Consider the following 15306-nt stretch of genomic DNA (forward strand, 5'->3'; position numbering starts at 1 on the left):
GCTTCTCTCGCGGAGTCTGCATTGGCTTTGGGGGATAGTAGAATGGCTTTCCCTTGATTTCCTTCAGTATCTCTTCCCGGGTCCTGTTTAGTGGTGTCCACTCTGGCTCTTGCCTAGGCTCCCTTGCCTGCCTAGGTGGACGGGATCACTTTTGGATTCTGTTTTAGGGCCCAATCTTTGGAATATTGGTGTGTTTTGTACAACATTTGTTTGCTGGGTTTGGTTGCTTTGTTTGAACTTTTTCTCCTGATGGTAACCCCCTTTCGGCCGGTCATCAGAAGATTTGTTCCTGTTTCCTACATTCCGAGTCATTCTCATCGCCTGGAGAACATCTGTTTCTTTTATAAACCGGGCTGTCATAGAATAAGCCGCGGCCAGGCTTTGGGGCTCTTTGTTTATCAACTCCACAATATACCTCTCATTGTGTTCTGGATCCAGGTTTCTTCGAAATATGCTTAGAGCCTCCATTTCATCGAGATTCGAAATTATGTTGATGGCTTCCTCGAACCTCCGTATATAGGCTGAGAGTGCTTCGTTATCATACTGGCGGATTGTCTCTAGGTGGCACATGTGCATTTCATGTGTTTTATTGGATCTGAATCTTCTAAGGAAGGCTCCTCTGAATTCTTTCCAGGAAGTGGATGCTTCTTAATGGGATTCTACTGAACCATCTTGAGCCCCCCCTTTGAGAGTCGAGGCGAAGAATCTGGATTTCGTCAAGTCATTTGTAATAGTATATCTGAGCTATTTGTTCGAAGTAGTTGAGGTGCTCTTCCGGCTCCCCCAGTCCATCGAAAGAGTCGAAGTTGTAGTGTTTGAGATTTTTCTGTCGAGGGATGGCTTCTAGGGCGTGGCAGAAGGCGTGAGGGTCTCCCCAACTTCCAACCAAGAATCTCTCTCCATCTTTCTCTGGAGCTCAAAATCATGTCTTTAAGATCCTTCTGGCCCTCCTCTTTGTCATCAGAAATGAGTTCGGGGGTAGGGTCCCTCCGAGTTCTTTTGCCTCTTGTTTTAGTTAGGAGCCTCTCCTCCTCCAGCTGCATTCTTTTCTGAATTTTCTGCTCCAGCTTTTCCTCCTCTTCCTTTCTTATCTTTTCTCTGAATTCTTCTAACTTTTTCTTTCTGGTTGCTTCTGTCTCCTTCTTATTGGCTCTTTTTTGATTCTTTTTGCCTTAGCCCCAATTCGGTCGAAGACAGATCTCCTGGATTGCTGAGAGTCCCCGGACTCTCTTGCTCATCATCTTGTCCAAATTCCATCTGAGCCCGGGCTTGTTCATCTCTGTAGAGCCTGATTGCTTCAGCAAGTTCGTGGCTTGTTAAGTTAGCCATATGCTCCTCTGCAACTGGAATATTGGTGTACTTGTACTGATTGAGCTCTATGACATTTCTAGCATCCCTTACCGGGGTATGCTGCGTCAGTGGTTGCTCCTGGAAGGTCTCCATGTCTCCTCCAGGTTCTTGAACTTGAGAGGGGTCTTGATCCTGAATATGGGTACTGGCGGAGGGCCACCGGCGGTATTTTTTCCTGCTCTTACCATTACCACAATTGTAAAAACAACTGACCAAGGTTTGAGGCTACAAATGTGGATCTGAGGTTGCTTTTTTGAAGGTTAAAAAATTTCCAGAATAACAGCAAGCAAACTTTCTGGGTTTTGCTAACAATAATACTAAACAAGAACAACAGGCTCTTAAACACAGAAGAAAATATGCAAGCTAAAACAGTTCTGGGTTTTGAAATTACCAAGACTATCAAACCCCAAGCTTCAAGATTATCAAGATTATCAAACTCTAAACAACCAAAACTTAACAAACAAGAGCGGCCTTATACAAACGTGGCCTAAAGTAACAAGCTCACACAAACGTGGCTACAATGAAAATTCATATTCAAAAAAGGGTTTGGTTGTTTATGTTCTTACAGGTTTAAAAGTGGACTCTCTCAAGAGTTTGCTGATGAAGATGAATCCAGGGGCACCGAGACCCCAGGATGGAGCCCCCTCCTTCTAGCCAAATGATAACTCCGGTGAGTGGGCGGCTCCATCGACGGCATTCCTGGACCTTCTGTGCGGGGGTGAGGTGTAGCTGCTGGTTGGGCGCCTAAAAAACAACATGGAAGGGGGGTTTGGCTCCCACGGTGCCTCCGGTGTGAGAATAAGAGCAGGCTTTGGAAAAAGAAGGTGTATGTAAGTAATGTAAAGGTGCTGTGTGTGTGTTGTGGATGTGTATATGTGATGGCTACTGTGTATTTGAGTGTAGAGAGTGTGAGTGTGCAAGAGTGAATATTTTTCCACCCCTAAACCCTTCAGCCTTGGGGGGTAATATAGCCCCAAGGTAGGGTTTACGGGTAGTTACCTCTAAATCTGGGCCGTTGGATCTTGGGACCAGAGGACGCTGGCTTGGGTGGATTGCTTACACGTGTCCAGGGGAGGACCACCTTCAGAGTGTCCTAACGGCCTCTGACACGCGCCGTGCTTTTCTGGTGTGTTGGTTGTTGATAGCTGTCATAGTCACGTGCCCACGTACCCTTGCTTGGCGGGTTGCGGGATGTGAGGTGTTTGCTGAGACCCTCCTCTTGGTGGCCTTGGCCCCGATCCGGATCCGGGTATGCAGGTGGATCCGGATCCGGACAATAGGATAGATCCGGATCCGGGTATGTAGGCGGATCCGGATCCGGGCAATAGGATAGACCCGGGCCGGGGAGAGGGGGGTCATGGTAGGTTAGTTGAGCTTGTATTCCTTTAGTCCAGGTTGACGTATATCCGGGTCTCTTACACCCTATCACATTACATTATCCGGGACAGGTTGCATTTTATTATCAAGAATTTCCAGAATCCTTAAGGAACACTGCTACTGCCATGATATCTCTGATAGTTGGAATTGGATTTTATTCAAGTGTTGTGGTCATTGGATTAATACGTCGAGCTACAGATGGTTTCCTGAGGAAATTAATGAAGGAAGAGCAGATTATATTTACTGGATTATGTCAGGAATTGGAATGGTGAATTTCGCCTACTATCTCATTCGTGCCAAGTTTTTTTACTATGGTTCTGCTATGAAGCTTAGTGTCCATTCTTGTCCCTATGGAAATTATGTGTGTGCTATATATATATGAATAAATCTACCATTACCAGTACTGCTTTCAATTGATATATGAAAGAGCAACTATAATGTATTTAGGTTGTGTAGAAAACAGTCACTTTCTTCTTGCAGAATGCTGGATTTATTGGATGGATATTAGTATACATTTAGTATATATGTTATTACAAATTCTTGAATCTTTCAGTTTTTTAACAAACCAAGGAGTATCAGATTGGTCACTAAAGTGGAAGGACATGTATCAAAATTTTCATTAAAGTTACGGGGGTACCATTTGAATCACTAAAGTCGTAACAAATATCAAACATATACCCCTAAATATGTGTTCAAAAAGTAAAAATAATCGTTTTACGGTTATTTTATTTGATTTAATTAAAAATAAATAGTAAATAAATTTCTTAAAATCTAAATATTATCTAAAATACTAGAATTTACAATTTTTCTTTTGGTTATGGTAGTATTGCAGAATAATATGTACAACCCAACAAACGATTATTTTACTTTCCGAACACTATTAGAAATATATGTTTGATTTATTATGACTTTAGTGATTCAAATGGTACCTCCGTAACTAGAATGAAGATTTTGATACACGACCTCCACTTCAGTTACCATTTGATACTTAACCTTTATTACAAATTCTTGAATCTTTCAATTTTTTAACAAACCAAGTAGTGTAGTATATTTTTAAAATGCATAGAGCAGCACATATCTAGTACGAGCTATACCTTTATCCAATCAAAACTAGAATCGAAAATGCATAAATAGATTGACAAAACTTTATTTTCAGGATACGTTTCTCCATACTTTATCGCTTAAGATACGCTTTCCTTGATTGAGTAGTTGGTTTTTCTATTCGGAGGAGCAATGTAGGAATAATGGAAGTGAATGACAAACCGTTTAAGCATTCAATGGTTGTTCGTCACTTGGTCTGTGGAGCCTATATTTCCTCCAAGCCCTATTGCGGAAACCCCGTGGATTGATATAATCGAACCATATTTTCTTCCTTCTACATCGACAAACTCACTATCAACTATCAATATATCCTTGAAGCCCTCTTACAAACTTGAGATACTTCCTTCTATGGTGAAACTCGAACAACTTGATATGGCAAGAAAATAACTTTAGAACGGAATACAGACAAATGTACTCGCTACCTTTTTCTCTCTCTCTAGGCACCTTAAAAATCCTGCAATTTTCATTGGAAAGTTCATCAACCAGATAAAACGGCCATGCAATCACTTTGTGGACGGGAGGTGGTGTAGTGGTGTAGGGAAGTAACGGATTCTTTCGAGCCAGGATGAGGAATGCCACTACATGCTAGATTCATCAATATTTCGACCAAGTTTATGGACTAGCCTGTAGAATAACTTCCTTTCAATTGTATGGAAAAGATTGAAATCTTTGCGCTGATTTTTCTTCAACAAAATGCAGGGCTGGATCATACAAAGCAATATCCATTTTGCTGGCATGGCCATTGAACTCAGTTTCCATTGCTCTGACTTTACAAAAGAATAAAATATGGAGGATTTGAGATATATTGATGGGTCATGTATAGGTGAATATTTGACTTAGCCAGGGGCTTATATATAAGAGTTACTCCAAGTGACTCTTATAGGGTGCAAAGTGACTCTAATATGGTGAAAAGTGACTTACATGGTTGATTAGAGCCAAAATATGGAACAAAATTAACTTGTATGAAAGTGGCATTAATAGGTGGTAAAAGGATGTCAAATTGGATGTATATGATATTAACATATTAATTGTTGTATATATGGTGGAAAGTGAATTTTATAAGGTGCAAAGTTACTCTAATATGGTGAAAAGTGACTTACATGGTTGATTAAAACCAAAATGTGGAACAAAATTTACCTGTATGAAAAGTGGAACTAAAAGCTGGTAAAAAGATGTCAAATTGGATGTATATGATGTTAACATGTTCATTGTACAAATATATGGTGGAAAGTGACTCATATAGGGTGCAAAATGACTCTAATATGGTGAAACGTGACTTACATGGTTAATTAGAACCAAAATGTGGACCAAATTGACTTGTATGAATGTGACAATAAGAGGTGGTAAAAGAATTTCTAATTGCATGTACATGATGTTAACATGTTAAATGTACCAATATATGATGGAAAGTAACTCTTATAAGGTGCAAAGTGACTCTAATATTGTGAGAAGTCACTCACATGTTTGATTAGAGCCAAAATGTGGCCCAAAAATGACTTTTAAGAAAGGGGTACCAAGAGGTGGTTAAGGATGTCAAATTGCATGTACATGATGTTAACATGTAATTATATCAATATATGGTGGCAAGTGACTCTTATAGGGTTCAAAGTGACTCTAATATGGTGAAAAGTGACTTACATGGTTGATTAGAGCCAAAATGTGGAACAAAATTAACTTGTATGAAACTGGCATTAATAGGTGGTAAAACGATGTCAAATTGGATGTATATGATGTCAACATGTCAATTGTTGTATATATGGTGGAAAGTGACTCTTATAGGTTGCAAAATGACTATAATATGGTGAAAAGTGACTTACATATTAATTAGAACCAAAATGTGTACCAAAATTGACTTGTATGAATGTGGTACTAAGAGGTGGTAAAAGGATTTCTAATTGTATGTACATGATATTAACATGTTAATTGTACCAATATATGATGGCAAGTGACTCTTATAAGGTGTAAAGTGACTCTAATATGTGTAATATGACCCATATTAGATGACTTATATATAGCACAATTGGAGTGAATAGAGCTAGGGTTTAATTTAGAGGACACGCGCCCTTTAGAAGAGGTGCATAAGTTAGGGTTTTATTCGTAATTTTATTATGAGTAATGGCTACGTTGGATTATCTGAAAATCCTAACCATAACTCGTGTGGCATTTGTCCTATATTTAACACATAAGTTGGCCATTCTAAGAAATTTATTTTAAAAGCTTATATATTTAAGATATGTATATTTCCTAATTAACAAAAAGGAGAATAATATGCACAATTTCTTTATCTTTCTTTCTTGGGAAAAAATATAGCATCCTTTGAAGCTCTTTTTAAAAAATTCCATCTACAAATTTTTGTGATAAATTTAAAATTTGTATTGAACTTCTCCCCATATTTTACACTATACAATATTCCTACCTTAGTTGCATTTACACGTTAATTATTAACATATTACAACCCTTTCTTATGCACGTATTTTAATGGCATTTTTGTTTTTTGAGTGATCTTAGTGGTACTAAAATTTTGTATCAAAATTTGTTCCAAATAACATGTGGAAAATTATATTTTTGAATAATATGTATGCATCATGCACCCATCATTTTATAAAAATTACAACCAATCATACCAATAAACTCTTGTTATGTGTAATATGAGACAAATTTTGGGACAAGTTTTTCGCAACTCCCTTGGAATTGAGTTTTTCGCAACTCATCATTTCTTTTTTTTTACTATAGGCTTATATATAGCCTTAGAATTGAGTACATGTTTTAAAATATTCTCACCATGAGCCTTAGGAAGTTTAACAATAGAGAATAAATTGTTAAGTTTTCAGCTATCGAATAACTATTTATTAATTTGATTATTGAATTGAAACCGTACAAAATAAACACAGTGTTTATAATGTATATTCTTTTATGATAAATAGGCCCCTTAAAAATTTAGCTTAATTTAAAAAAATTATATTTACATTAAATAATAAAAAAAGTTATTTTAGAGTTTTTAAGATGTATTTAAACAAATATTTTTTCCAAAATGTTGGGTCCATGTGCTAAAATACTAACTATCAAAGTTTAAGTATATATCTACACATCACCAAAAAATATATTATTTTAATTTTAATAATGTAATATAGGGTAAATCTGAATATACTCTCTGGCTAGTGGCTACCTATAATCACATTTTCGTATATTCATTTTCTTTTCCGAATAGTTAATTTAATGGTTATAATGAACTTGTTAGGTTTTGTATGGAAAAAGGTTTAATATACGATAAAAAAGTTGAGGAATTGATTGTTATTGTGGAGATCAAAGAATTGTCTATTCGTGCTAGATATGCAAACTAAGTACTTAATCACCAAATTAAAATAAGTTATTGGAATAGATTGTAGCCGCTCCTTCGATGAGACCAGCAAGGGAGAGAGTGTATGAATGTGTATGGTATTGTAAAATAGATTCAAATAACTATTTTTTGATTTTGGATAAAAATGAATTGTATCTAAGTAGGAAAATATGGAACAATGGTTTATGTTTTTTGAAATTTGTACGAAAAGATATGGGAATGTGAAGTTTATGGCCCTACTAACCTGGGTGAATGACTTTTGTATTTGATATGTTGTATACAAAGAGGTTGAGTGTTCTCTATCCTGGATATTGTAAAAATGTATTGATTATGTATTCAAAGAATGACTTGGTAGTAGTGACTGATTTTGTATAGATCCCAGGGTTTGAATATCCATCATTTGGGAAAAACAACCAAAAAAGCATCATATTGTTAAATCCATATTTTATATTGATATGACCTTTTGATGGTTTCTTATGGTAAAATTCTCAATTTTTGATTTGGAGAAGTTTGATTGGCTTATGAATACTTGCGCGTTTTGAATTTTTGGAAGATGAACTTCAAGCTTTAATAGAGGTTTTTGTAAAACTAACAGGGTTGGGTTTTGAAAATGGACCTACTATTTAGTCTGGATAGCAGTATTAGTGGGTTGACTCGATGAAGTATTTTGATGGAAACCTTGAAATGATTTTTAGAAGAGCTTTGAGATGCTATTGAAAGAGTTTTGATATTGAGACAATGAGAATTAATGGTTTGAAGAGCTAAAAAAATATTATTATACTCATATTCAATTGCCTTATGGATCGAAGATATGATAGGCTTTTCTGACGAAGTACTTGCTTTGATTTGTTGTTGATTCTTATGGAACATATCTAGAAAGGTTGGGGCTTTACCCCCACCCCTGCCTTTTCGAGGAATTAATCTATCAGCTTTTGCACAAATCACGACTAAGAAAATCAGGAACATAGTTCATATCTCCTTTAATATGTTCAATGTCAAAATAAGAATTGCTTAATAATGTTTGACACATGGCAAAAATTTGTTACGATGCAATATTTTGAACATCTTTTTGTAAAACCTCTGGTACAGGCTTACAATCGACTATCAGATATTTTTGGTTTAATAAATCACTCTAAGATTTTAAATGCTGAAAAAATTGAGAGCATTTCCTTTTAATAGTAGAAGAATTCCTTTAACAATCATCTAGCGTGCAAATGTAAACCGATGTTTGTCCTTTAACATTGACTATATATTTCCTTATAATTCTATATCCTAACTCAGATGCATATGTCTCAAAATTTTAGGTGCATTAGGATCAACAAGGTGTAGACAAGGGATTTATAAAACTTATGCTTTGGTTTGTTGGACTAGTTCGGTATGTTCATATGACCAAAAAACATGATTAACCTTAAGACGGTCATGTAAGGGTTTGACTATCCTATTAATATTGGAATAGAAGTCCAAGACTAATTGAAACTTCCTGAAAACCTCCATATTTGGATATTATCGATGATTTTATTAGGAAATTTTGTGGCTAAAGTTAGAGCTCTTTCAATGGGTGCAACGATTCCCTATGAGATGTTGTGACCAAGAAATCTTACACTAGTTTGAAAGAGTGAAATTTTCGATTGTAATATGACTAAAACATTTTCTTAAAATACATGGAAAAAAAATTAAAGGTGCTTAAATGTTATTCAATTGCATTTGAAAAAACTAGCACATCATCGATGTATACTATAAATAAGGTAGAGTAGTCATTAAATATGTCATTAATGATTCTTTGAAATTCTCTAGGGGCAGTTTTGATTCCAAATGAAAGAATATTTATTCATACTGTCCAAATGATACCACAAACATATTATATCTATCTTTTGGATAGATTTGAATCTACCAAAATCCTGATTTTAAATCAAATTTAGAAAAAATTATTGAAGAACATAGCTATTGTAAACGATATTTTTTATTAGGCATATGGTACTTTACCCATTTTAGAGCTTTATGTAGAGGCTTATAATTGATAACTAGTCGTGGGGAGCCTCTCTAAATTTCAGAGTTTATACTGACATAAAAAGGTGTAAAAGACCACGTGATCTAGATTTTGATATGATCCCATTTGATTCGAGATCATTGATCTCTTTTCTGCAATATTGCTCAAGGTACAAGTTCATTGAATTGGTACTTCTTTTGTGGGTATTTTATTTTATCAATATCTTTTTCATATAGATGAATCATATTTTGTTTTCTATACGAAAAGACATTTATGACAAGTCAAAGTTCAGTTTTTGGATATCCGTTGTCTACACCATACTGATCATAATGCATCTAAAGTTTTGAGACATGCATCTAAGTTAGGATAAAGAGTTAAACTGAAACATGTAGTCAATGGTAAACAAAAAATACTCTGATTTAAATCTGCATGCTGGGAAGATTGTCTAAGAAATTATTCTATAATGGCAAAAGGAAATACTTACAATTGTTTTACATCACAACATATTAGAGTGATTTATTAAACAAAAAAACCGCCTTATGCAAAAGGGATTTTACAAAAAGATGTGCAAAATATTATACCATAACATATGTTTGCATTATGGAAAACAAATTCTCTACATGGAGGGTTCGGCGCGAAGACTAAGAAAAAATATAATTTTGTGAGAAAAAGTAAGGAAAGTGGGTAAAGTGGTGGGACAGATCAATTCTTAATGTATGTAGTGAGTGTAGGCAAAAAGTAGTGGATGTGAGTTGATGTAGTTAATTTTTATATTATAAACTTTGCTATTTTTGGAACGTAGAAAATTGAGAGGGACGTATCAAAAGAAAAGTGTAGAGAAATTAATTGAACAGAGGGAGTATTAAACAATTTTATTTTGACATTAAACATATTTAAGGATATATGAACCGTATTCCTGATTTCCTTACTCGTGCTTTCTGCAAAAATGATAGATTAATGCCTCGAAAAGGCAGAGGTTGGTGTAAAGCCCCTACCTTTCCAGATCGGTTCAAGAACACTCAGCAATAAAGCAAAGCAAGTACTTCATGAGGAAAGCCTATCTATCGATCGATAAGGTAATTGAATATGAGATGATAATAATTTATTTATAGCTCTTCAAACCATTAAATCCCATGGTCTCAATATCAAAATCACTCAACATCATCTCTAACCTCTTCAGAAAATTGAATTTAAGTTGTCCATCAAAAATACTTCATCCAGTCAACCCACTAATACTTCCTTCTAGACTAAACAGTAGGTCCATTTCAAAAACCCAACACTATTAGTTCCACAAAACCTCTATCAAAGGGCACAAGTAAGATTATTATTAAGGCAATCTATTATTACATCATTGTAATCGCCAGTAAAATTGGAAATATAATTCCAAATGCTATCCATCCTTCTATTCGCAAGGTTGAACAAGGATAAGATCCCCTGGAAGCAAGTCATCTCTCAACCACAACTGATGATTGATTATTCATCTTGTTTAATATTAGCCATGTAATCAAGATGATATAAAGTATATACAAGCAGCAGAGAACAAAAAAAATTAGTTATTTCTGTTTATCTTCTTCTTAGATGAGATGATAAAACAAGAAACAAAGATTATAGAGAAGTCAAGCACAATAATATCCGTAAAACTTCTCAACGGAGAAACGTATAATTCCCAATTTACTCTTCTTATACATAGGGCATTATAATCGTTATCGGTAATTAGAGCCTTAGACAAACAAAAGCTAGATCATTTATAGAATTTAATTTTATCTTTGTAGAAGCAAGAAACATTGTCATTCTTCGATTGTAGCGGTAATTTATTTTACGGAGTGTAGCAACACCCCCGAGATTTATTATAGATAAATTTCAATGCTATTTGTGTTCGTACTTTTGTCCTAAACACTATTTATCTCAAGAACCGAAAACCATTAAACTGAACACTAAATTATATACATAAAAGATTCGAAAGAATTTTTTAATTAGTGAGTATCCATATCAACCCCCCTTATACGATACTTCGGGACAAGCAAACAATATATCTTCTCGTATGTCTTGGTATATCATATCCAGGGAAACCTTATATGTTCTCTCCTCCATCCCTGATTTTGGATCACTTGAATTCATTGCATACCAAACTCCATGAACCTACTTGACCATTCTCATTTTCAAGGACCAAGCCGTATAATTACTCTTTCGTAACATCGGGTAACTCGAGCCCAATGCTCCTCCCTTATTTTTGGCCGCTTATATTATCATCGTGTGGCATGTACTTGGACATTTATTGAGGAAAAAAACCCTGATACCAATTTCAAAACAATTTGCCCACCTAATATATGTATCTGTATAATAGATGTTTGATCTTGAACTGAGAACAATAAACAGAACACTAGAAAGAAAATATGCTCGTTAAAGACATGCCTCTTTATAAATCAATATAGTATAATATAGAATTGGAAAGCTAAAAATCAGGAACTGGGCTAACTACTTCCTACAAATACTCTAATTTCCTATTCTGCACGATCATAAAAGCTTTCCACCAATGCCATGTCTAAGTCTTCAATTGTAGAGACTAAAACAAAGCAATCAATACAAACAACATATTTTTAAATAAGAATTTTAAGATTAAAATGCCAACACAGTTCGGATCACTACAAAATATATCAACTTAATATTTTAATTTATGATTGGACCCGAAAATTTATTGACACCCTGCCTTTGACATCCTAATTTAGCACCTCATGCCAGCCTTGAAACCCTTTGTTGTAGTTGCTCATGTACCACCAAAAATGGAGTTAGTACGACAGTTTTAAATTTGACTACCTGAACCGTCGGGTTTAAACTAAATAAACGGTCGGGTTCATACTGGCCAATAAATTTTAACAGTGAGTTTAAATATGCCCAACCGGTGATGTCTAACTGACACGCATGACTAAGTATTAGTCACATGTTTATTGTGACACCTTGTCAAAGTGGGTCCACCAAGTTAGCAAGGGCCAAACACGTCAAATGTGAATTCGGATGCCAACACCGATCAGCGATATTTCCTACCAATTTGAGTGAAATCCGATCATGTTTTTACCTGACTACCATATCTAGTCAATTTAGGTCAAAACGATCATTTTCGCATTATAACATTTTTTCTTGTAGGTCTTTTAACTTCCTACTTTCATATGCAATTGGATGACCCAATTGGATGACCCTATTGTATCAATACACCCTAATAGCTTTATCCGAGCATTTGTACGGACTTCCAATGACTTATCAAAATCAGGAAGGCCGATGACTGGTTTAGTATCCACAGTTTATCTCAACTTCTCAAAAGCATTTCTATAACTCACAATCCATTTCCATTTGGGCGGAACAGATCTACTAATTTTTTGATTCCAAATCTACTAAACTAATCACTGAGATTTATGCCCGTCCATACACTATACTTAAATGATCTCTTTTCTAAGAGCATCTGGAATAATATATAGTCCTAGCTATAATATCTAGTATATAACTAATATGAACCAAATCCCTTCATGAAAAAATATTGAAAATCATATATATATTTTATTTACTTTATTTGTTATACCAAAACTTTACTCAACAAATATATACCAAATAATATTAATCTTTTTTTTGTTGCTTAAAAATGACAATCTTAACTATATTATATCTTAATATCTTTTCTACTCAAAAAATTAAGCATGTATATATATGTTTATGCATTTGTAGCACAATTTCTAATAATAATAACACAAAGTCTCACACTTTCTAAATATGTTATATCTAATTAGGGTATGATCTTGATAACTTTGACTGCTTCAGTGGACTTCTTGCGCTCTCCACCATGCACTAGTGCATCACTGGGAGCATTGCACACTGGTATAGTCCTTGCTTAACTTGGGGCAGGCGGCACGGGGATCACCTTAGCTACCATGGGAGCAAATCAATTTCAACACAATCATGAGCATTCCGTATTCTTCAACTGGTATTTTGTAATTTCATATGCTTGCATAGCCACTAGCTCCACAGTGGTGGTTTATATTCAAGAAAGAGTAAGTTGGGGTTTGGGGTTTGGAGTTTGTGTTGCTGCAAATCTAAGTGGATTCATGGTGTTTATGCTTGGAAAGCAATATTATCGCTATGTGAAGCCTAAAGAAAGCCATTTCGCAAGCATTGCTAGAGTTGTAGGTGCAGAAATCATGAAAAGAAATGTAGCAAGAAATGCAGCAATCATTTTATGTTCTATATTAACATTATTAATCTTCTATGGTGCAGCTTCTTAAACAACGCAGCTTTAAAACCTGAAAGTAATCAATCAAGTGATCTATTGCTAGATAAGAGATCATGGAAGCTTTGTACAGTTGAAGAAGTAGAAGACCTTAAAACCCTATTGAAAATAATTCCCCTATGGTCTTCTACTATTCTATTAAGTGCTACAACAGGTGTTTTTATGAGTTTAATACTTCTTGAAGCTCTTACAATGGACAAACATTTTGGAGATAACTTTGAGGTTCCCGCAACTTCATTTCTAACCTTTAACATCTTGTCGACATGCATATCACTCTCAATCTTGGATCGATTGGTGTTTTCCATGTGGCAAAAATAAATTGGTCGTTCCCCAACTCCACTTCAAAGAATTGGAGTAGGTCATATTATCAACATCATAGCCCTAGTAGGATCTGCCCTAGTGGAAAATAAGTGACTTCAAGTTGTGAAAAATTTACATTTAGATGATCAACAAGGCTCTATAGTACCAATGTCAGCATTTTGGCTAGTGATAAACTTAACAATTATCGGGAACAGTGAAGCATTATGATAACTCCGGTGAGCGGGCGGCTCCGTCCGACGGCATTCCTGGACCTTCTGTGCGGGGGTGAGGTGTAGTTGCTGGTTGGGCGCCTGCAAAACAACACCGGAAGGGGGGTTTGGCTCCCACGGTGCCTCAGGTGTGAGAATAAGAGCAGGCTTTGGAGAAGAAGAAGGTGCATGTAAGTAATGTAAAGGCTGCTGTGTGTTTGTGTATGGATGTGTATATGTGATGGCTGCTGTGTGTTTTGATGTATGAGAGAGTGTGAGTGTTCAAGAGTGAATATTTGTCCACCCCTAAACCCTTCAGCCTTGGGGGGTATATATAGCCCCAAGGTATGGTTTAGGGGTAGTTACCTCTAAATCTGGGCCGTTGGATCTTGGGACCAGAGGACGCCTGGCTTGGGTGGATTGCTTACACGTGTCCAGGGGAGGACCACCTTCAGAGGGTCCTAACGGCCTCTGACACGCGCCGTGCTTGTCTGGTGTGTTGGTTGTTGATAGCTGTCATAGTCACGTGCCCACGTACCCTTGCTTGGCGGGTTGCGGGATGTGAGTGTTTTGCTGAGACCCCCCTCATGGTGGCCTTGGCCCGATCCGGATCCGGGTATGCAGGTGGATCCGAATCCGGACAATAGCATGATCCGGATCCGGGTATGCAGGCGGATTTGGATCCGGGCAATAGGATAGAACTGGGCCTGGGAGAGGGGGGTTTGGTAGGTTAAGTTGAGCTTGTATTCCTTTAGTCCAGTTGACGCATATCCGGGTCTTTTACACCCTTTCATTTGCCTCCCACTCCCTTGTGCAGATTTTCTGGATGAGGGAGTAGAGTAGGGTTGCATATTTGGCTTAGGAAAAAAATTTCCGCTCCTGGTTGCCCCTAATCCGGATCTGGTGTAGTAGATGCCAATCCGGATTAAGGTATAGTAGTTGCTTTAGAAAATTTTCCGCTCCTGGTTGCCCCCAATCCGGATCTGGTGTAGTAGATGCCAATCCGGATTAAGGTATAGTAGATGCTTTAGAGAATTTTCTGCTCATGGTTGCCCCCCAATCCGGATCTGGTGTAATGAATACCAATCCGGATTGATATTCTTGTGTAGGCTTATATGATCCGGGTAGGAAGCTTTAGGTCCTGTGAATTTTTTGGAATTTGTAACGTTTCAGCTCAATTCCCCCCAATAATTTGAAAATTTTGCAGTTACGTTCCTTGAAAATAGGCCCCTAATGATGATGGGGTTTAATTTGCATTTATATGTGTGTCATTACACACACACATATATATATATATATATATATTTTCTTTCTTCTCTTTTTTTTAAACCGATCCTTGAACCAGTAGAGTCCTGCCACGTGGCAGGAGCAG

The 15306-nt window shown here is 36.3% G+C and overlaps 1 protein-coding gene across 3 annotated transcripts in view; it reads left to right on the forward strand.

Annotated features, from left to right (window-relative positions):
• LOC141720027 (uncharacterized) overlaps window positions 1-15306 on the forward strand; it is an 80388-nt gene that overhangs the window by 19214 nt on the left and 45868 nt on the right. The window contains exon 3 of one of the 3 annotated variants that reach the window (XR_012574213.1): window positions 10106-10179. The exons of 1 other annotated variant lie outside the window; for it this stretch is intronic. The gene's annotated coding sequence lies outside the window, so the exon portion shown is untranslated. Of the gene's footprint in view, window positions 1-4527; window positions 5303-10105; window positions 10180-15306 lie in introns of those variants that run through there. One more of the 3 variants, XR_012574206.1, reaches the window with a different exon arrangement.

Source organism: Apium graveolens, chromosome 4 (genome assembly GCF_009905375.1).
Source record: "Apium graveolens cultivar Ventura chromosome 4, ASM990537v1, whole genome shotgun sequence".
In the NCBI taxonomy this organism is placed as follows: domain Eukaryota; kingdom Viridiplantae; phylum Streptophyta; class Magnoliopsida; order Apiales; family Apiaceae; genus Apium; species Apium graveolens.